At 41.7% G+C, this 22,640-nt stretch overlaps 2 long non-coding RNA genes across 9 annotated transcripts in view; both read left to right on the top strand.

Moving 5' to 3' along the window:
- The first annotated feature begins 3,198 nt into the window (after window positions 1-3,198).
- LOC137757988 (uncharacterized) lies at window positions 3,199-11,343 on the top strand. Of its 2 annotated transcripts, XR_011072659.1 has the most exons (3): window positions 3,199-6,523; window positions 7,251-7,285; window positions 7,380-11,343. It is a non-coding gene; the product is annotated as an uncharacterized lncRNA (long non-coding RNA). The 2 variants fall into 2 exon arrangements; XR_011072658.1 differs by lacking the exon at window positions 7,251-7,285.
- An 8,217-nt stretch (window positions 11,344-19,560) lies between these two features.
- Window positions 19,561-22,640, top strand: part of LOC137757991 (uncharacterized) — a 52,410-nt gene continuing 49,330 nt past the window's right edge. For 4 of the 7 annotated variants that reach the window (XR_011072670.1, XR_011072668.1, XR_011072671.1 and 1 more), the window contains exon 1: window positions 19,561-19,781. This is a non-coding gene — a long non-coding RNA (uncharacterized lncRNA). The remainder of the gene's footprint in view (window positions 19,782-22,640) is intronic. The other 3 variants (XR_011072672.1, XR_011072673.1, XR_011072667.1) reach the window with 3 other exon arrangements.

Raw genomic sequence — 22,640 nt, 5'->3', positions numbered from 1 at the left:
ATCTGGAGTAGGGCTCTGGAAGCTGCACTTTTAATGAGCTTCCTGGGTAGTCCCACCACAGTGGTCCATGGATAGAGTGACCAAATTATTGTGTATTCTCGGTTGCTTTTGGGAGTCAAAGTGGGCAATGTGAAAAACTGCAGCAGGCATACGTATAAACAGGGAATATTCAAGGCAAACAGAGGTGTAGAGTTATGCTATGCATGAATCAGATTCGAGAAAAGCTAGCCTGGTGGTTAAAGAACACAACCCTTGGGACAGACAGACCAGATTCTGTCCTACTTACTTGTGTGATTTTGACCAAGTTCTTGTATCCTTCTGACTGTTTCTTCATATGGAAAAGAGCTATGGCTGTCCATTTAGCACAATATTCTCTTTTGGCAAAGGTTGCTCTGGGTCCATTTGTGTTCTCTGCAACTTAATCCTTTCCGGTGTGCAAGCATTTTTAAGTTGTTTGGTGAAGTATTACATTTGACTTTCAACTGTTCATTACTTTGGGCAAAGCTTATATAATGCTGCAGAGACTAGAACCTATGCAGAGATAGTGAGAGGATGTGATAAGCTTATTCTGCCGGTTTATAAAAAAGTTTAACCTTTTCTCCTCTTCCTCCGCCTGCCACCAAGAGATGAGAAAGAAGGCAGAGCCTGGAAATGCACACCAAGCAATACTTCTGTGTCAGTTTGCCTTTTATTCCTCTGCCAGTACTTCCCAGAGAGATTTCACCAAAAGTGCCTAAGCTTGCCATGGCCATTGTTGTGAAGAAGATTTCTCTCTATTGCTAGTCACATCCCCTTTTCCTTCTCCTGGGCGCTTAACGGATGTTTGGGGGCAGGAAATAAAATTTAAAGTAAAACATCAACAAAAAAAAAGATGAGCTCAAGTAGGCGTGCGTTCTTGTGGTCCAGATAAGGTTTGTTTCATTCATTCCCTCGATTAGCATTTATCCCCCTTTGTGCCAGGCATGCGGGGAGAGAGAGAAATGTCTTCAAAGAGTCTGTGGTTGTATCGGGGAGGGAGCTGTGGAAATCTGTCATTTAGAAACAGCATGGAAGTGCTAGGGAAAAATTGTTTTGTTCATTTATCACTCACTCATCCGTTCACCCATAGCAACTACAAAGGGTTTCACGCGGAGGAACTGGATGCCCTGAACTTGACATTCTCGTGGGGGAAACAACAATGTAAAGCACCAGCAGTGGTAAGTCACCAGTAGTGATTTCAAGCCAGAAGGAACCACTCACCAATGGAGAGAGGCACAGGGTGAGCAGTGACTTGCAGAAAGGAGGGGTTATTCATTCCAACTGCTGAGTTCAAGTTCATCTGGGTGGTTGTGTGGTTCGTGCTTACTGCATCTGTTTTTGGAACGTGGCTCCACCCTCCAAGAAGGGTGAGGATGATCACCCTTCTTTCCTCCTGCTGTGCCCCGGGGTCACCCAGCGAGTGTCTGCAGGGATGATCTGCTCTGTACTGGCTTTTCAGTCCCACTCCCGGGAGAAGAGAGACGAAGCTGTGTCTCCACCGCAGCTTGGCCTGATTCAGTCACTTGGGTGAAAAGGTGGGAAGAAGGTCAAGTTCATGCGAACTGATACACTGCAGAGTCATTTAGTCCTGAAGTACCAGTTCTGGTTGCTGGTGAGTTGCTAAATCCAGGGACCTGAATGTAATTCCTCCAGAGCCACTGAGACATCACTTCCAGGCCCATGGCAGGCTGTAGGGGTGCTGACTTTTCTCAGTGCTATGGAGCAGCCATCTTCCACGGAGAGAGGACTCTGTGTCAGCAGGAGCAGAACCACACCAGGCACCGAAGAAGGTTCTGCATCCCAGCATCTCCCAACACAGTGATAGATACACGGGCAGAAGATGCGACAGGGCATTCACCATAGAACACAAGCTTATCCCCAATAAATATGGAAAGATGTTCAACTTCACTACCTAACAAAGAAATGCAAGTTATAAATCTATTTCTTTTTTGCTCATCTAATCGGTAGAAAGTTTTAAGAACGCACAAAATTGGCCGCTAAGGATGTAAGGAAAAGGCCGTTTTCATCTGTTGCTGCTGATGGGGATGGAAATTGGTGCGAAGCCTCTGGAGGGTAATTTGGCAATTTGTGTATCAACAGCCTTAAAATGTTCATACACTTGGAGCCAGTAATTTTGCTTTTAGGATCTTATCCTAAGGTGAAAGTCAAATTTATGTGCAAGACTTATGTTCAAGAATATTCATCTCAGCCAGTAGTGTAATAGAAAAAATAGTAGAAGCTACCTAAAAATCCCACAATAGGGGGTGGTTAAATAACGGATGGCCCAACTTAAGAATGGAAAATAAAGACGCAGACGTAGAAAATGGACTTGAGGACACGGGGAAGGGGAAGGGGAAGCTGGGACGAAGTGAGAGAGTGGCATGGACTTATATATACTACCAAATGTAAAATAGGTCGCTAGTGGGAAGCAGCCGCGTAGCACAGGGAGATCAGCTCGGTGCTTTGTGACCACCTAGAGGGGTGGGATAGGGAGGGTGGGAGGGAGACGCAAGAGGGAGGAGATATGGGGATATATGTGTATGTATAGCTGATTCACTTTGTTATAAAGCAGAAACTAACACACCATTGTAAAGCAATTATACTCCAATAAAGATTTTTTTTAAAAAAAGGATGGAAAACAGTTCATTCATTACAAATGATTTTCTCCAAGAATATTTAATGGTGGGAAGATGTAGTGTACAAGCAGGGTACAAAATACTAGATGGAGTATTTCATTTTGTTAAAATTTTAATAATACAAGTGCAGAAAAAGTGATTAAAATAACAGTACTGATTTGACTACGGGACATTTTTTTCTTTAAGTTTTTCTGTATTTGGTGTTATAAAGCATCATATATCCTGTCTGAGTCTCAGTTTATGTTCTGTGAAGTGGGACTCATCACATCTACACTGCAGTGCGCTCGGGCAGAGCAGCACAATATTTGAAAGTGCCCTTGACAATGACCAGCCCATTGTAATACTCCAGGAATGGTTCTAATATCATTGCCAATGACACACCCATAGTCCGGATATTATCCGTAACGATTACTAAGGTTGTTTATCTCCCTCCAATTTTACTAAGAAAAGGATTAATTGAAGACTCTAAGTCATTTTTACTGAGGTTCTTTTTTTTTTTTTTTTTTTTTTTTTTCCAAAATACTAATTGTAAAGTCTGCAGTGGGTATATAGGTGTTCAACTTTTTTCCAGATTTTATGTTTTTGGTTTTGTTTTAAACTTTTTAATTTATTATTTATTTATTATTTTTATTTTTGGCTGTGTTGGGTCTTCGTTTCTGTGCGAGGGCTTTCTCCAGTTGCGGCGAGTGGGGGCCACTCTTCATCGCGGTGCGCGGGCCTCTCACTATCGCGGCCTCTCTTGTTGCAGAGCAGAGGCTCCAGACGCTCAGGCTCAGTAGTTGTGGCTCACGGGCCCAGTTGCTCCGCGGCATGTGGGATCTTCCCAGACCAGGGCTCGAACCCGTGTCCCCTGCATTGGCAGGCAGATTCTCAACCACTGCGCCACCAGGGAAGCCCCTTTACTGAGGTTCTTAATACTCACCTTCCTCACAAGGGTGGACAAAGCTCTCAGCTTTTTGTATTGAGTGCAAATGTCTCTATTCTTGCCCATTTCAGAGTCCTCCTCACTCAAAATCTAGGTTTTGTCGATCTTTAGTACCCCGTCTCTCGTCTTATCTCAGATTATTCTGTGGTAAGATGGTGCAAACTATGTATTTACTAACTGGAGAGAATTCAAGTCCCCGGAGCTGTTGTAGCTCAAAATTCTGTTTTAAGTGGAGTCATTTTCTGTGCTTTCCTTTCATGCTGTCTGCAAAATGCCTGTTTCTGTCCTCCTTGAGATCCAGGTTTACAGCGGTCTCCTTTTTCTCATTCTGGGGTCTCTATGTTTGTGGCATCTCTGAGGGCCCATGTTCTGTTGAGGCTGAATTTGATACCTGGGGGGGGCGGGGGGGGAAGCAACTTCCAGATGGGTCAGCCTAGAAAAGGATCCCCCATTGTGTAGAAATTTAAAAACAGGCAAAATACCTGTCCTATCAGACACTATGATTTGCCCCCTCTGTCTGACGCAGCCCAGAGCTTCGTCATTTAATTCACACCTATCTACTGTGAAGGTCCAGCCAACAAGATCATTTTGGAGCCCTGAGTGGGTGCCCAGAATGGATGGGAGGGCTGAGGTAACCAGAACTCTGCCTTTTTTATGGACAGGTGTTAGGGCATCTTCTTTTCAAAGTGACACATTCCCAACCCATCCAACTCACGTAGAGGACAAAAACCACTGTCACCAGCCAAAGGGAGAAAAACATGGGGCTGCAGAGGAAGAGGGATCTTGTGGGGACTCTTGTATTATTCATCCACGTGCAAGGATGAGCTCCAGATTTGATAAGACATGCAGTCTGATCAAAAGTCATGCAATTAATGATTTCTTTCAAAAATCAAAGAACTCTTTGATTCTTCATTTTAATGTAACTTTGACCTCTTTTCTTTCCATGTCATGAAAGAGGCCTTGACTAAGCTAAACATGCTCTCTCTCCGTGCCTGCAATGTATCAGAAAGCATCCTCAGTTACTTTCACAGGCAGTGGAGAACTCCTTAATTTTTCTCTGACGACAAGAGCTCCCTTTGAGCCTGGGCCAGAGGTGAGCAAGATTCTGATTCTGGAAAGATGTAGGAAAATGAAGTTCCTTTTGCCAGAGGTTCTGGGTGAGCATCGTTGATGTATGACTGTTAGCAGGCTTACCCTCCTTCCACCTATTCTTCCTTTTCTGCATGGTGGACTGTCCTTTAGTTTTGGGGGTACAGTATTGGGGAAAAAAGGAAGGGGAGGCTAGAGGTAAGTAGGCTAGTGGCGGGGATTTTGTGCAAGAATATTTGAAGAAGGAAGTGTGGGAGCAAGTGCTGTGGTAAGACGGGAAAGGGAGAATTTAAAAAAAAAAATCTGTGATCCATAAATCCCCTTCAAAGACTCTAAGCAAAGTACTTAAATTATTTTACAATTACTTTTTGGTTACTACTCTGCAGTAGAAAAAACAATAAGTTCACTTTTTATCGTATCCCTATGTCATTAGCATCATTTTAAAGACGTGTCTTAACGGCTGTATCGTGTACCATCCTTTATTTAACCAGCTCCCTTTTTTGGACAGTTAATTCAGTTATTTTGTTGTTTATAAATATATATATATATATATATATATATATATGTATATATGATGGATATTTTTGTTTGTAATTCTGATTATGTCATTTTGTCAGTCAGGATAACTGATGGTAGCTGTACTAACAAACAACCTAAAACCTCAGTGGCTTAGCAGGTGTTGACTGAAAAAAATGCACAACTAAAAGTTGAGAATCATCTTTTTTTTGGTGGACTTGCTGAGGACTTAAGCCCGGGAGGCAGTGTCAGATCGCTCTGAGAGATTGCACTGAAGAGGGAAGGGAGGAACCAGGACATATAGGAGTTTTGCAAAAACAAAACAAAACAAAACATTAAACCCCAAAACAACCAGGTAGTCGGAACATCAAAAGATTACTGTTAATTAAAGAAAAACCAGACATCTCAAGTTAACGAATTTAGCATTTTTCTAGGTATGGGAAGAGGCAGGAGTCTGGGCTCATTGGAATCCTTCCTTTGATGTGCATTTGAACTATCTAGAGCCAGCATCCTGCTTTTCTCCATCCTGAATCCCCTCCGGGTGCACCATCGGGGATGGCTGCCATGGCTGATGATGGCTTGATGGCTGCAACACTCTGTTGACTGATAGGGCAGGCGACATTCTTCGTCCATACAGGTTCAAGTTTTCTTTCTTGCTCGATTTACTGGCTAGGGTTGGAGTGGGAGACTCTGTTCTTTGCAGATGTGAGGGACTCAGGGTCCTTCAACATTGTGGCGTCACCTTCCTCAGGTCCTCAGAGCCCCGCGCTGGAAGAAGGGAGCTTGGAGAAGGCACGCACGCTCTTGGCCTCTTCTGCCCAGAGAGGACAGAGCCGCTTCTGCGCATGGTCCACCGGTCAGGGCTCGTCCCAGGGCCCCACCCAGAGGCAAGGGGGCTGTCGAAGGGAATCTGGATGCAGCAAAGAGAAAGGGCCAATGAGTATTGATTAACAACTAGCCAAGGTCCTACCTACCTACCAATTCACTGTCAGATCTTTAGAATACAAAGGGTTACATTCCTGCAATCCTCCTCTAATTCGAGACAATTCTCCCTTCATATTCTCTTTTGCTTATAGCAACCTTGAGCTGGGTCTTCCCAGGCTCTTCTTTCTACCCCTACAGGCTGTGGTCTCCTCGGAAGCTTTGGTGGGATGCAGGCGGCATCTGGGAGAAGGCGCCTCGGAACTCACCTGCCCGCGTTGCCCAGGACCCCAATTCCTTCCACCTCTCGGATGCTGCTTTCTTTTCCCAGGGACAGAGCCAAGCTGTAATTGACTCCTTGGGTATTTCAAAGTCCCTGATCCCAAGACTGAAGGATGACTGCCTGCTGTTGTGAAAGGTTACCAAATTATCAGGACCTCTGATTGGGAGGGACAGTGGGAAGAGGGGAGGTGGTGTCAGGGGAAAGGCACTGACATTTCAAACTCAGCTGGCGACTCCAGCCCCTGGTAATGGCTTTAGTAACTTCCCAGCTGATCCCTGTGATTGAGCATCAGGACCACTGAATGCTAATTGAGTTGAAAAGCTTCCCCCTCATGTGCTAAAACTCTCAGGCAGTAAAAGGCTTCTGACCATGTCTGGAGTTGCGTGCTGGGGACAATGTGGTGGGTTGCCTCTGTCTACACGTAACTGCTGTTCGTCTTCCCGGCTTGACGGGGTAGGGTTGCTGTACATACACAGACTTTAAAATTATTTTTAAATTATTTTTTTAAACTGAAGAATGGTTGATTTACATTGTTGGTGGTTTCAGGTGTACAGCAAAGTGATTCAGTTATGCATACACACATACATACGTATACATACATACATATATATGTTGTTTTCCAGATTCTTTTTCATTATCGTTTATTGCAAGATATTGAGTAATATTGAACACAGTAATACTGTGCTCTACAGTAGGACCCTGTTGTTCATCTATTTTACGTATATCATATATCTGTGTGTCTCTGTTAATCCCACACTCCTAATTTATCCCTCCCCTCACCCTTTCCCCTTCGGTAACGGAAATTTTGTTTTCTGTGTCTGTGGGTCTATTTCTCAAACAGACTTTTTTTTTTTTTAAGCAGATTGCACCTTGCTGTGGCTGGATCAATACTCTGGAGTAAGCTGTTTGCCCTCAAAACTGCTGGGGCCGCAGCCATGGAGCTGCAGGATCCCAACGGGGTCCTGACGTCCATCTGCTCTGTTTTTTTCAGGTGCGCTGAATCGACAGTCCTGAGTTTTGAAGTTTTCCTGGAGGGGACTTGAGGGGATTTCTCCAGGATCGATGGAACTCCTTTTGTGGTGCTTCAGTGCTTCCGCCATGAAGCGCTCATTTCCCTATGCACATCCCCCCGCCCCACCCCACTGTTTCCTTTACTCTCTCTCCTCCCACCCCCAATTCCCAGAAGAAGATCTAGGAATCAGGTCCAAACATAAGATCTTTGGAGAATCCTTGCGTGTGTTTTTTTAAATTTTTATTGGAGTATAGTTGATTTACAATGTTGTGTTAGTTCCGGGTGTACAGCAAAGTGAAGCAGTTATACATATACATATAATCCACTCTTTTTTAGACTCTTTTCCCATACAGGTCATTACAGAGTACTGAGTAGAGTTCCCTGTGCTATACAGTAGGTCCTGATTAGTAATCTAGTTTATAGGTAGTGTTGTGTATATGTCAATCCCAATCTCCCAACTTATCCCTCTCCCCTCCCCACTTTCCCCCCCTGGTAACCATAAGTTTGTTTTCTACACCTGTGACTCTATTTCGAATCCTTGTGTTTTACTCTCGTCCTGAAACTAGATAAAGCCTAGCCATCAATCAACAGGTGAGGAAGTAGAGCCAGGCGTTGGTTGAGTGTTGATGTTTCTGGTACAAGCTGACTCTCCGCTCATCATCCCACACCTTCATCAGCCATCATCATGCTGTCTGTCACCTCCTCTTCTCTGAAGAAGGCCCGGGCCATCTTTTGAAAATACAAAGTCCAGCATTGAGACCCTCCCAACTGAGAGAGCAGGAAGGGCCAGGGCTGCTGAGGTGCTCCCTGAACCCCACTCAGGGGATCTGTGTTGTTCCCCCCTGGGTGTATTGTGTGGACCCCTAAAATTCCTCCAAACCTCTGCCTCTGCGCTTCCAGATTGCCCCTGAAAGAAATGAACAATAATCATAATACCCACCACGTACTGACCGCTGGTCTCTTGAGGGCTGCCTTGCCATTGGACAACATTTGTTGAGCTCCTACTGTTTGCCAGACAGTGGGTACATGCTTTATGTGTGTTTAGCCCTTCTGACAACACTGTGATTTAGGACCTGTTAATATGTCTATTTTGCTGAAATGGAAACTGAGGTTCAGAGTGGTTAAATAACAAGGAAAAGTCCATGTTTTTACCCCCTACACTAATATATATGTATATTTGTGTATATATATTCTATATATGTATATTTAACATATATATGATGTTGACTGAAAAAAATGCACAACCTCAAAGTTGAGAAATATGTTTTATTTGGTGGGCAAAACTGAGGACTTAAGCCTGGGACACAGCCTCTCAGCTCTCTCTGAGGGACTGATCCAAAAAGGAGAGGGAGGCGCCATCAACTATAGGAGTTTTTGCAACAAAGACCAGGTAAATCGGAACATCGAAAGATTCCTGTTAATTAAAGAAAACCAGACATCTCGAGTTAATGAATTTTTAGTGTTTTTCTGTGTATGGGAAGATGCAAAAGTCTGGGCTCACTGAAATCCTTCCTTTGATATGCACCTCAGCTATGTGGGCCAGTATCCTGTGCTTTCTCATCCTGAGTTCCCTCGGGGTGCACCATCAGGGGAGGCTGTGGCAGTTGACTGCTAGATGGTGGGCATCCTGTTTCCATCCTGAGTTTCCTCAGGGTTCACTCTTGGGGCGGCTATAATGTGATGGCTTGATGGCTGCAACATCCTTTGTTTACTGATATGGCAGGCAACACTTTTTCATTGACAATTATATATATACAATAGACACTGTTCGTGTTGCATATATTATCTATTTTACGTACTACGTGTTTTTTAGAATCTTTGCAAAAAACCTTGCAAGGTAGGTGTTATTCTTTACATTTTGTGAAAAAGAAATTAAAGCCTCTAACAGGCTGAGAAATTTGTCATGTCACTACATCACGATTAACAAGTCAGTGAACAAGATTTTGAATCCAAGTAATCCTTTTGTGAAAACAAAACCCCCCCAAAAACAAAGAAACTATGTTCTTTCCATGCTCCAAAATATATTTTGGTCAAGTGACTTAAGAAACTCTCCCTTAAGCTTGTCTAAAGCAGAAAATAAGACAACAGTGCTTTACTGGAAATTATCAAAAGGCAGGATCAAGCAGGAATAATGAAAGGGAGCCTGAGGTTTCGGGTGATGAACCCACTGGCTAAATAGGCCCCTGGAAACAGACCCACTTTTTTTTTTTTTTTTAGTTAATTTGTATATTTGTTTATTGACTGTTTTCCTCCAATAGAATGTAATCTTTTTTTTTTTTTTAACATCTTTATTGGAGTATAATTGCTTTACAATGGTGTTAGTTTCTGCTTTATAACAAAGTGAATCAGCTATACATATACATATATCCCCATATCTCCTCCCTCTTGCTAGCTCATGATTTAGGACCCACGCACAGGAGAATTCAGGCTGCATTAATATAAAAATATGACTTGCAGCCCTGGAGATGTGGCTTCAGAGGAAATGATGACTTAATGCTTGTGATCTGTAAGAATGTTGGTGTTTTGGGTCAAATAACCTATGCATTTTCTCAAGGGAGGTAGGTTTGGGGAAAAAAGGCAATAATTAAACTGAACATACCAACAAGGAAAAAATAATTTAACTGTTATGATGACTCATTTCGTTGGCAGCTTCAGGTAATGAGGTGCTCTGGATGAATTTTCCTGAGAGCAGAAACATATCCCTTTAAATGATTAAGCATGTTATCTTCATCAATCTTTGAAGAAAATATTTCCAAGGTACATTTTATATTCTCTTTTGTCAGTAGTATTCTTGACAATTTTTAGGACTAGAGACATAGTTTTGTTTTTTTTTTTTAAAGAGTTTAAAGAACTATTTGATCTTTGAAAATCATGTTACATCGTTGGTCCCCAGTGTTTTCATCTACAGTATGTGAACTTTGGGTTAGATGATCATCAAGGTTCCTTCCATCGCTAATATTCTCTAAGTAAAGGGCTCTTGTGCACAATAAAATTTAAAACATAAGAATCATCAAGGGGCTTGTTAAAAATGCAGATTCTTAGGTATCATTGTTGGAGGTTCTGATTCAGTTGGTTTGAGTGAGGCAAGAGAACCTGTATCATAAATGGGTGCATACCCATGGCCATTTTGATGACCTCATTTTGAGAAACTGATTCTCTTTCCAGCCTCAGATAACAGATGTCGTAACCATTTTTGGCCACCAGGGTACCGTTGCTGCCCTGCCCTCAGTGGTGTGAAGTTGTAAGGGGCTGACCAGACCCAGAGGCCTGTGCTTTGAGAGTTTGCTTCTGATCCCATCCTCAGTATTAACTGTCACTTAGTTAATGTAGCTGCTGAGGAAAACCAGATAATCGAGCTTAAAATTAGGTGCCCTGCATTTGTACCTATGAGTCATTAAGTTTTCATCTCAGGCTGGGTAGGGGCGAGGGGAGGACTTCCATTTTCTCCTGTAGTCTAAAGTGCATAAATGAGCCACGGCTATCTTAGACCCTGTTTGGAGGTCTCTTACTCTTTGTTCGTGTTCTTTGTCATCCTAAGAGTCAAGTTTCTGGAAGGGCGACATCAGGATAAGTGGCAGATTTCTGTGTAAATATGTTAACATTTCATAGTGAGGTTTGGGGTCAGGGCTGTCCCTGACTTCTCTTTTAAATTTCTTTATTTTTTAAACAGTTTTATTGATGTATAATTCACATGCCATACAATTGACTCTTTTGAAGTATATGCAATTCAGTGGTTTTTAGTAAAATCTGTGAATTTATAGAGTTGTATGCACCTATCATGTAATCTAATTTTTGAACATTTCCATCACCCTCCAAAAGAAACCTTGTGCCTATTTGGAATCACTCTCATTCCCACCCCCAGACCCATTCAACCGATAATTTACTTCTTACCTCTATAGATTTGCCTTTTGTAGACATTTCATATAAATGGGATCATACTGTATGTGGTCTCTTGTGTCTAGCTTCTTTTATTTAGCGTAATGTTTTTGAGGTTATGCAGTAGCATGTATCATATTGCCAAAGAATATTCTATAGTATGGATATATACTACATTTTATTTATCCATCCACCAATTAATGGACATTTGGTTTGTTTCCGCGTTTTCGCCGCTCTGGCTGATGTGTGCATGTAGTTTTAATTTCACTTGGGTGGTTACCCAGGGGTAATTACCTGGGTCATATGATGAATCAGTGTTTCAAAGTAGCAGTTTCGAATTTGACAATTCCACCAGCAATGCATGAGGGTTCCAGTTTCTCCATATCCTTGCCAACACTTGTTATTATTGGATACAAGTGCTTTATTGGATATATGATTTTCAAATATTTTTTCCTAGTTCATGGCACGTCTTTACTTTTTTAATGGTGTCTTTTGAAATGCATTATTTTTTATCTGAATGAAGCCCAGCTTATTTTTTTCTTTTATCAATATACTTTTTGGTGTCATAGCTAGGAAATCTTCGCCTGACCCAACATCAGTGTCTTGATGCTTACCTAAAATCTTGTAGGCTCTGTTCAATAGGAAGTGACCAGTGACACCTACTATTTAGTGCCTTGTTTAAACAGATGAAAGATGAATATTCACGTTGTGGCCTGAACCTACTCTAATGAAAGCTTGCCGACAGTTTTCCTAAGGGCGTGAAGGTGCCGCAGCCAGACTGGACTCCTCCATCACCATGCCATGGCCTTCTTAGCATCTCTTCCTCATCTTAGTGCCTGCCAGCAGCAGAGGAAGGAGAACATAGGTCTTTCATGTACCTTTTTGTACTATGAGGTAGCACTGTGCCCTCCTTACTTTTTCAGAGCCTTAGGTAGAGGACCCTACCCTGAGGTGCCACAGCTGGAGGAACACAGCCCTTCTCTTTTTATAGGTTTTAGAGTGAGATAGCGGGACAGTAGCTCACTCTCAGGCAACAAAAAACCAAACAAAAAACCACCCACTGCCTTAGGGTTTTGTCCTAAGAGTATGCTGTTTGCAGCCTCTGTAGGTAGACACCAGGCGTCCCTGAGAGCTTCTGATAGACTTGATACTTCTCCCCAATCCTGTTGTGTCTCTCCTGCTTTCCTAAAATACTAAGTAGTTTGTGTCCACTTTCAGTTCTGGATTTTTCCCACTGCGTTTAGACTGGGAGAAACGTTATCAAATCCCAGCGTCATGAATGCCTGATTATCACTTGTAACTTTTGTCTCTTGAGCCTAGAAGGCATCTCTTGTGTATAAATGACACTGGACGTTAATATGCACCCTGAACTTGAATACAGTGCACATCTAGTAACAGCTTGTATAAAACGTGTTACTCCCCGAAGTAGTCCTAACTAACACCTTATAATTGAAAAAGTGAGTTATAATTGACCAAATGCTTTCACAAATATGATCCCTTTTGATCCTCACATCTCTGTGGGGAATTACTGCTCCTTTTTTTAAAAAAATAAATTAATTTTATATTTATTTATTTTTGGCTGCGTTGGGTCGTTGCTGCGCGTGGGCTTTCTCTAGTTGAGGCGGCTGGGGGCTACTCTTCTTGTGGTGCGCGGGCTTCTCATTGCGCTGGCTTCTCTTGTTGCGGAGCACGGGCTCTAGGCGCGCGGGCTTCCGTGGTTGTGGCACACAGGCTCAGTAGTTGTGGCGCATGGGCTCAGTGGCTCCGCGGCATGTGGGATCTTCCCGGACCAGGGCTCGAACCCGTGTCTCCTGCATTGGCAGGCGATTCCTAACCACTGTGCCACCAGGGAAGTCCCTACTGCTCCTTTTTTACGTATGAAGAAAATGTCTGGACTTCCCTGGTGGTATAGTGGTTAGGAATCGCCTGCCAATGCAGGAGACACGGGTTCGAGCCCTGGTCCGGGAAGATCCCACATGCCGCGGAGCCACTGAGCCCATGCGCCACAACTACTGAGCCTGCGCTCTAGAGCCCGCGAGCCACAACTACTGAGCCCACGTGCCTAGAGCCTGTGCTCTGCAACAAGAGAAGCCACTGCAATGAGAAGCCCGTGCACCGCAACGAGGAGTAGCCCCCGCCCGCCGCAACTAGAGAAAGCCCACGTGCAGCAACGATGACCCAACGCAGCCAAAAATAAAATATAAACAAAGAAACAAAAAAAGACTTGTCAGAAGTCATTTATCCCCAAATATAGGATTTCTAACACCAAATTTGATGCCTTTCATGTAGCATCATGCTTCCTCTCCAAAGTAATAACACTGAATTTTTGTAATTTTAAGAATATTAGACATGCCATGTTATATTAGACCTATGGTTAATCTATAAGCAGTCATTTACATTTTGAATGAGATCTGTAGACAGCGATATATATTCACTTTTTAGGACTTATTTCCTTCTCAAGCTTCTATTTCTTGCTACAAAGTAAAACGTTTTGTTTCCTGTTAAAGGAGTTCTAGGCATTGTCAGTGGGTAAGGTTTGTGGTGGTAGCCAGAGTACAGAGATCCTGAACGTGGGGACGTCCTTTTGCCATTAAATTTATACTGTGCCCGAAGCTGGGTTGAATAGTTTTAGGCTGTTTGAGGTCCCAGGAAGACTCTTTGCCCACCCAGGGAGCAAAAGGCCCAGGAAAATTTCCATGTGATTTTAGCTTGACCCCATTTACTGGATGATTCATCCCTCCTTTCCTTAATTCCACGCCAGCTTTCTTCACCTAGGTTTTCTCCTTTTCCCGAGACCATTCTTATCGTGATCTCTTGCTTTCTTTGTTTCACCACCTGTGGCTTAGGACCATATTTCTCCAAGTGTGGGCCCTTGAGCAGAAACATCAGTTTGTTAGAAATAGAAATTCGGAACCCACAAAATCTGCTTAGTCAGAAACTCGAGGGGATGGGGCCCAGCAGTCTGTCTTTGACACACCTTCCAGGTGATTCTGATGCATGCTCAAGTTTGAGAACCATTGGTGCAGTAGTTAATTTTTTTTTTTTTTTTTTTTTAGCATTCCTTTAACCTTTCAAAGTGATTTATGAATTTCATCTGACTTACCACCCTTTAGGACAGCATTTTTCTCGCAGTGCTTTGTTTTTGGCCAAAATAAAGGGTTCCGTGGTCAGCTGGCATGGGAAAGACTACATTCTTATGCATCCTTACTCTGTGCCCCCCATACCCTACCCCCAAAGTAGGTGAGGATTCTGGGGTCAGTTGCCAGGTTTCAAATTTTAGCTCTATCACTTAGTAGCTACTATTACTGCCACCTACTTACCTTAGTGATCTTTGGGGAAGTTACTTTCCTCTCTGAGCCTTTACTGTCTAGCTTGTAAACTCATGGAATAAAATGGCAATTACTTCTGTAGGAAGTTGTGAAGACTAAACAAAGTGATGCACATACAGTGACTCAGGTGGTGTTTGGCACGTGGAGAGCTTCCTTGAATGTCGTGGATCATACTGGCTATGACCCTTGTCATTGCCAGGACTGTACTAAATAAATAAATAACTCTCCATCGGTTATCTCTGGCGCTTGGCATTTCACTGCTCATTTCTAAACCTGAACATTTGCCGTGTGCTCCATTTTTCAATATTATACAAATGAGACTAGTTTTCACTAATATCCCGAGATAAACTGTATTTGAAATTTTGCTTATTTCTTCCTTTTGTTTTCTGCCACCAAGCCACTTTCCTATCTGGGGCAGAATATTTCTTTTGATAGTGATTTAATATTTTAAGCCTTTGTTGAAGAATGTTGTCTAAGATGTGTCGAAAGTCTAAATAAACATTATTTCCTGCCTCAGTTTATTTACCACTTCAAAAAATTTCAGGTGTTTTATATCTATTTCTCTTTATAGATACAGAATCTACCTATAGATATAGAATTAATACAGATATCTATAGATTCTATCACTTTACGGTGTTTCTTCCATTAGGTTATTTTTACTTCAGTGTCTGAGTCTATTCTTAATTAAAAATTCCATCAACCTACCCTATACTTCCAACAAATCCACAATGAATCTTATTTTATTGGGTCTTCTCCAGAGCCTTTGTAGGAGCCAAATTTGGGGCTATTTGGATGATTCTATCTAACTTTGCCTACAAATTCATAGTCGTCCTCAAGAGCATCCAGAACTCTGGTTGGATACCATTCCATCCTGGTGATTTATTTCACTTTTGTCAGTTAGGACGAGTACAACCCTTGCATTTTTCTTTCTTTACTTTAGCATAGTTGGACTGCTTCATAACAACATTTGTATCCAAATATCCTCTTCAGTAAAATATATCAGAATTTTGATTTATTCTCTTTTCTATCTTTTATTCATCCATGTACTCATGTTTGTAAGTCCAACTGATTCTTGGCTGGCTTTCTACCAATACTAAAAGAAAAAAACAACAACCGGAAAGTCCTTAAATTTTTTTTTTAGCATTCCTTTAACTCTACAAAGCGATTTATGAATTTCATCTGTCTTACCATCCTTTAGGACAACATTTTTCTCACAGACTTTTGTTTTTGGCCAAAATAAAGGGTTCCGTGGTGAGCTGGCATGGGAAAGACTACATTCTCATGCGTACTTACTCTGTGCCCCCCATACCCTACCCCCAAAGTAGGTTAGTGATTCATAATTCACAGTGGCATTTTGAAAGATTCTGAGATGTACTGCATAAAGAATCTAATAGATTAACTTTGACCTATTCCCCCCCCCCCGCATAAACACCTATCATCATCCCATGAGCTAATGTTGGATAGGACACCTCTGTGATCTTTTGGTTTAGGAGTTTCCTTATTCTCTTTTGGTCAGTCTTTGTGTGTTTAGATGTACTTCTCTTTTTGTCTTTGCTTATTTATTTCATTGCTAGTTAGACTTGCTGGGTCTTTTTTCCTTTTGCATTCTCAATATTAATTTGAAAATTTTGTACTTGAACTTTCTGTAACACATCTTTGAAACGATTCCTTTCCTCTTTCTGTCATCTGGTCTCTGAGTGATTGTCTGTTTGTTTTCATGTTTCTTTAGAGTGTTAGCCCTGGATTGGGTCAGATAACTTATGGGGAGTACTTACAATGAGTTTTAGGTCTTGTACCTGTGAATATGTCTTTTTTCCATTTATGCTTTTCCCATACTTATTTTTTTGATAGGCTTCTGTGACCCAAGTTGAAATTTTATAATAATTTACTTTGAACAACAGAGTAATTTTTGTTATCTTTCTGTATTCTATATTGAAATGGTTATTTTCATACTTTTAATAAGAATGCTACTTTGGTACTACTGGTGGTTATAATGGTTTCAGCGGTTTTTTTAATTTACTTAATAGTTGATGTAAGATTTTTAAGCTTCATTGCTTGTGATAGGGAATTAGCAACTAAAATAGTATGTTAACATTTATCTTTTCCAGTGAACCTACTCAGAAATTCACTTTTCCTTCACAGAATTTGTAACAGAACTTCATATTGCCTTGCAGTGCTTACTGCATACAAGCTATGCTCTTGTTTCTGCTTGCAGGCTCTTGCCAGATGTCATTTTGTCAATGACACCCATTCCTACCACTGCATTTGAAGTTGCAGACCTCCTTCCCCACACTACCTGTTCCCCTCTCTACTTCATTTTTGTCTTTTGTGTTGATCAATATGTAACAAACTATGCATTTTATTTATTCATTGTGTTTGTTCTCCTTTAATACAAGGTGAACTCCCTGAGGGCAAGTGTTTTCATCTGTTTGGTCACTGCTTTACCTCTACTGTCTAGAACAGTGTGACACATTATGGATGCAGAGTAAGTTTTTTATTGAAGTACAGTTGATTTACAATGTTAATTTCTGCTGTACAGCAAAGAGACTCAGTTCCGTATATATGCATTCTTTCTCATACTTTTCCATTATGGTTTATCACAGGATATTGAATTTAGTTCCCTGTGCTGTATAGTAGGACCTTGTTGTTTATCCATCCTATATGTAATAGTTTGCGTCTGCTAACCCCAAACTCTCAATCCATCTGTCCCCCACTGAATTCTTGATCTAAAAAAAATTTAATCTCAGGAGATGTAGAAAATGCATTCCATAACATTCAGTATCTATTCATGATACAAAATGAACAGACTATCATTAGAAGGTATAAATATTCAGCAGATGTGATATTTAATGGTGAAACATTGAAAACACTCTTTTTTAATATTGGGAACAAGATAAGACACCTTTCACCAACAAGATAAGATAATCCTTCTTTGCAGCATTATATAGGAAGTCTTACACAGGAAGAAAAAGAAGAATTCTTAGCATTGGAGAAGAAGAAACTGCTATCACTAGTCATTGAGGATATCTTGTCCCTGTAGAAAAACCAAAAGAATCCACAGATGAGGTATTCGAATGAATAAAAGTGGTTAGCAAGTATACTGCAAACAAAATCAATATACAAAATCAATTGCATTTCTGTACTCTGCTACAACTATTTAGAAAAGGCAATGAGATACCACTTATAATATTATCACAATTATAAAGTACCTAGGAATAACTCTAGCAAGAATAGGCAACAACTATATGGAGAAAATTATAGAACAAAGACACCTAAGAAAAACTAAAGGAATGGAGAAATAAATCTTATTTCAATAGAAAATTTCAATCTACAGAAGATGTGATTCTCCCCAAATTGTTTTAGAGATTTTAGGAAACTAAAATGAATTTCCTTCACCTCCCTCCCCCACATAGAACATGCGAGCTGATTCTTAACAGCAAATGGAAGAGTGAATTGGGGATTTTTGACCTACTAGATATTAAGACTCGCTATTATAAAACTCTACCAATTAAGACAGCATGGTACTGAGCAGAAATAAAAATAGATGATTGGAAGAGATTAGAGAAGCCAGGAGCACAGCCGTACATTTATGGTAAAGAGGAATATATAAATATATATGTGTATGTTTTGGGGGTCAACTTTTAAGTTCTCTTAGCAAATTATAGTTATACATTGCAGTGTTATCAACTAGTCACCATGCTATACATTAGAACCTCAGAACTTATTCATCTTATAGCTTAAAGTTTGTAGACTTTATTTTTTTAGAGCAGTTTTATGTTCACAACACCATTGAGTGAAAGGTACAGGGATTTCCCATGTACCCCCTGTTCCCACATATGTATAGCCTCCACCATTATCAACTACTCAGCAGAGAAGTATATTTGTTACAACTGATGAATCTACATTTACACTTCATTAGCACCCAAAGTCCATAGTTTACATTAGGATTCACGCTTGGTGTTGTATGTTCTATGGGTTTTGACTAATGACATTATCCACCATTATGGTATCACTTAGTTGGAATCAAAGAGTATGTAGCCTTTCAGATTGGCTTCTTTCACTTAGTAATAAGCATTTAAAGTTCTTGCATATCTTTTCATGGGTTGATGGCTTATTTCTTTTTAGTGCTGAATAATATTCCATTATCTGGATGCACCAGTTTGTTTACCCATTCATCTACCGAAGGGCATCTTGGTGGCTTCCAAGTTTTGGCAATTATGAATAAAGCTGCTATGAAACATCTGTGTCCAGGTTTTTTATGTGGACATAATTTTTCAACTCCTTTGTGTAAATACCAAGGAGTCCGATTGCTGGATCGTATAGTAAGAGTATGTTTAGTTTTGTAAGACACTGCCAAACTCTCTTCCAGAATGGCTGTACTATTTTGCATTCCCACCAGCAATGAACGAGCGTTCCTATTACTTCACATTCTTGCAAGTATTTGGGGCTGTCAGTGTTTGGATTTTCATTTTTCTAATAGGTAGGAGCATTGTCTTTAATTGGCGGGGGGTGGGGGGGGAATAAAGGAAGTAACTCAGATATTCATTAATATCACTAGAATGATCTTGATTAAGCATGGTCAGTCCCTGAACTAGTGTCCTCCCGGACTGGGGAGTGCAGCGCGGGGCGGGGACTCGCAGAGAGGAGAACAGCGCATCAACCCCAGCGGGAGGCGCGCAGGTCTCGGGATGCGGAAGGCGGGCCGGCGCCGCGCTCCTCTCCGCCCCCGCGAGCGAGACGGTCACGTGCAGCGGAGGGGCTGACCTCCGCGGGCGGGCCTGGGAGGGGCGCCGCGCCGGTGGTTCAGGGTCGCCCGAGGCTAGGCGCGAGGCGGGCACTTGCGCAGCGCGGGGCGGAGTGCGAGCCGGGGCCGGAACCGCCGCGGGTGGGGAAGGGCGGGGAGGAGCCTGGGAGCGCGCCGGCCCCCGCAGGGGGAGGGGTGGGGCGGAGCCGCGGCGCGCGCGCCCGTCGGAGGGGGAGGGACAGAGCAGCCATTGGGCGCGCTCAGGGTGGCCGCTGCGAGTGTGGGGCGAGCGTGGACCGCGGCGCGGCGGTGCGACTCCTTCCCCGGCCCTTCTCCCCGCCCCAGGCGAGGGCACCGTGTGGCGGCGGCGGGGCCAGCGAGGCCGGAGGAGGCGGCTGTGCCCGGGCATGGTGGTCTGGGGCAACGCGGAAGGTGAGCGGCCCCCGGGCCGGCGGCGGGGGTGGGGGCGGGGTGGGACTGGCCTCGCGTCGCCGGGCGGCGGCCCAAGCGCGGGCGGCCTGAGGCGGGGCGGGGGCGGCGCGCCGGCCCGGCCCCCGCGGCCCTTGGTCTCGCGGCCTGGGCGGCCCGCGAGAAAAAAAAAAAGAACTTAAAAATTGAGAGTTGCATGTATAATAAAATGGCATGAAACTATACACAAGCATTGTCCCAAAACCAGTTTGCTGGTTTTGATACTGTAATATAGTTAGGTAAGATGTAACCATTGGAGGAAACTGGATGAAGCATACATAGGACTTCTGTGTACTATTTTTGCAACTTCTTTTTTACCTCTGATTTTTTCAAAATGAAAAAAAAAGTCAACAATTTTAGTGCTGTTTTCTTGTAGATGAAATAGTGTCCCGCCATGAAAGCAATGAATTACTGATAAAAACCGAGGGCTACATCTCAAAAACATCATATTGAATAAAAAAGCAAATAGCATAAAAAGATATAGTATAAAGCTCAGAACATACACCCTAAACAATATGTTATTTAGAGATACAGCTATGAGAAAACTAACAAGAAAAGCAAGTGGATGATAAGACACAAACTTGAAGATAATGTTTATCTCAAAGGACTAACGGAGGGTATGTGACCAAGAAAAGGGATTCAGGGTCCTCAAAGGTGATTGTAATGTTCTTTTCCTTAAATTTTTATTAATCACTATTTTATAACAACTCTGAAGTCTTAAAAATGTATAAACCTGATCTTTGGCATTTAATAATCACCTTTATTGAAAAGAGTAAAATTAAGTGAAAGGTGAATAAAATTCAGCAACATTAAACATGTTTGATAGAGCATATAATTATAAGAGCATCTAAGAGAAGATTGGGTTCTAGTTTAAATTCTGGTCTGACTAATTTGGGGTTAGTAGGTTTTGGTCAGTGGTTTTTGAAGGGCGGTCCCTGGGCCAGCAGCATTAGTACCACTTAGATATTTGTTAGAAACGTAAATTCTCAGACCTTACCCCAGACCTACGCTCTTGGGGAAGAGCCCGGCACTCTCTATTTTAACACAAACCCTCCAGGAGGTTCTGATGTGCACAGACTTTTGAGAGTCACCAGGAAGTTCAACTTTCTCACCCATAAAATTAGAAGCTAAAACTAGATCAGTGTTTCCCAAAGTGTGGTAGATGTAGTACTGATCATGTGCAAGATGTTTTTAAGTGATAGACACATCACCATTTAAAATTTTATTTATTGTAATGTTTGTTAGACTAGTACAGATAGCTTACCAAACCCCTAAGGTCACTGATGTTGTGTCATACATTGCTAAGTTTAAAAAAAAAAAAAAAAAGGAAAGGAATCAACTTAATGTAAATATAAATAATAAGGCAAAATAGTAAGGTATGTATAGCAGAAAGTAACACAGCATTGTAAATCAACTATACTCCAATAAAAATTTAAAAAGTAAGGTGATATGAGAATATCACAAAATTCCTGGGGTTAGTTCTTAGATACTAAAGTTTCGGTAGTCCTGAAGAGGATCAATCTTGAAAATATTTTCCATTCTAAAATTCTGAGACTTCATATGCTTGCTTTTCTTACAGATCTGCCTCCTTAATTTTGCTTTTTAAAATTCAAGCTAATACGTTAAAAGTTTAGTCCACACAGCTTGTGTTGGGAGAGGAATGGCCTGTTACTGTGCTTTTGTATTGGGGGATACTTATCTGAGATTGAAAATTTAACCATAGTTAATGGAAAGTGTGGATAATGCACATGCGAATCATTAAAATTAAATATATTAAGGAGAAATCTGTTTTGAAAACATGATTTAATTTTAGAAGCACTTTCTTTCACTACGTGTAGTATTTATAGTGGAATAGGCAGGTGGTTTTATGTAAGGAAATGAAATGAGGTTTGTGGACAGTAAGAAACATATTTTGATAATTAGGGATTTAGACTTTGAAAAGTCTATACAAGTTATAAACACCTACAACATGACCGGCCCTTTTGTTAAAAAGTAAATTTATTTATTTATTTATTTTTGGCTGCGTTGGGTCTTTGTTGCTGTGCGTGGGCTTTCTCTAGTTGCGGCGAGCGGGGACTACTCTTCATTGCGGTGCGTGGGCTCTAGGCGCGCGGGCTTCAGTAGTTGTGGCACTTGGGCTCAGTAGTTGTGGCTCGTGGGCTTAGTTGCTCCGCAGCATGTGAGATCTTCCTGGACCAGGGCTCGAACCCGTGTCCCCTGCATTGGCAAGTGGATTCTATACCACTGCGCCACCAGGAACGCCCATGACTGGCCTTTTTAACTGGCATTTTAAATAGCTTTTCTGAGATGTAGTTCACATACAGTTCACCCACTTAAAGTGTACAATTCAGAGGTTGTGTATAGCCAGAGAGTTGTGCAGCCATCACGGTGCACAATTCTAGAACATTTCATTACCCCAGAAAGCAACCCTATATCCATTAGCAATTATTCTCCATTCCCTCTACACTCTCAACCCTAGGCAACCACTTATCTACATCTTATTTCTATGGATTTGCCTATTCTGGGCATTTCATATCAATAGAATTTATATTTCATATAAACATAATGATATGTAGCCTCCTGTGACTGGCTTCCTTAATATAATATTTTCAAGGTTCATCCGTATTGTAGCATGTATCAGTACTTTATTCCTTCTTATTGCTGAATAATATTCTGTTCTATTGATATTATATGTCACTTGATGGACATTTGGGTTGTTTGCACTTCTTGTCTTTTATGAATAATGTTGCATGTATGAACATTCATGTTCAAGGGTTTGTGTGAAAGTATGTTTTAATTTCTGTTTTATACCTCGGAGTGGGA

This window comes from Eschrichtius robustus, unplaced genomic scaffold (genome assembly GCF_028021215.1).
Source record: "Eschrichtius robustus isolate mEscRob2 unplaced genomic scaffold, mEscRob2.pri scaffold_598, whole genome shotgun sequence".
In the NCBI taxonomy this organism is placed as follows: Eukaryota; Metazoa; Chordata; class Mammalia; order Artiodactyla; family Eschrichtiidae; genus Eschrichtius; species Eschrichtius robustus.
The sequence above is the reverse complement of the archived record's forward strand: the minus strand, read 5'-3'. Positions and strand labels throughout refer to the sequence as shown.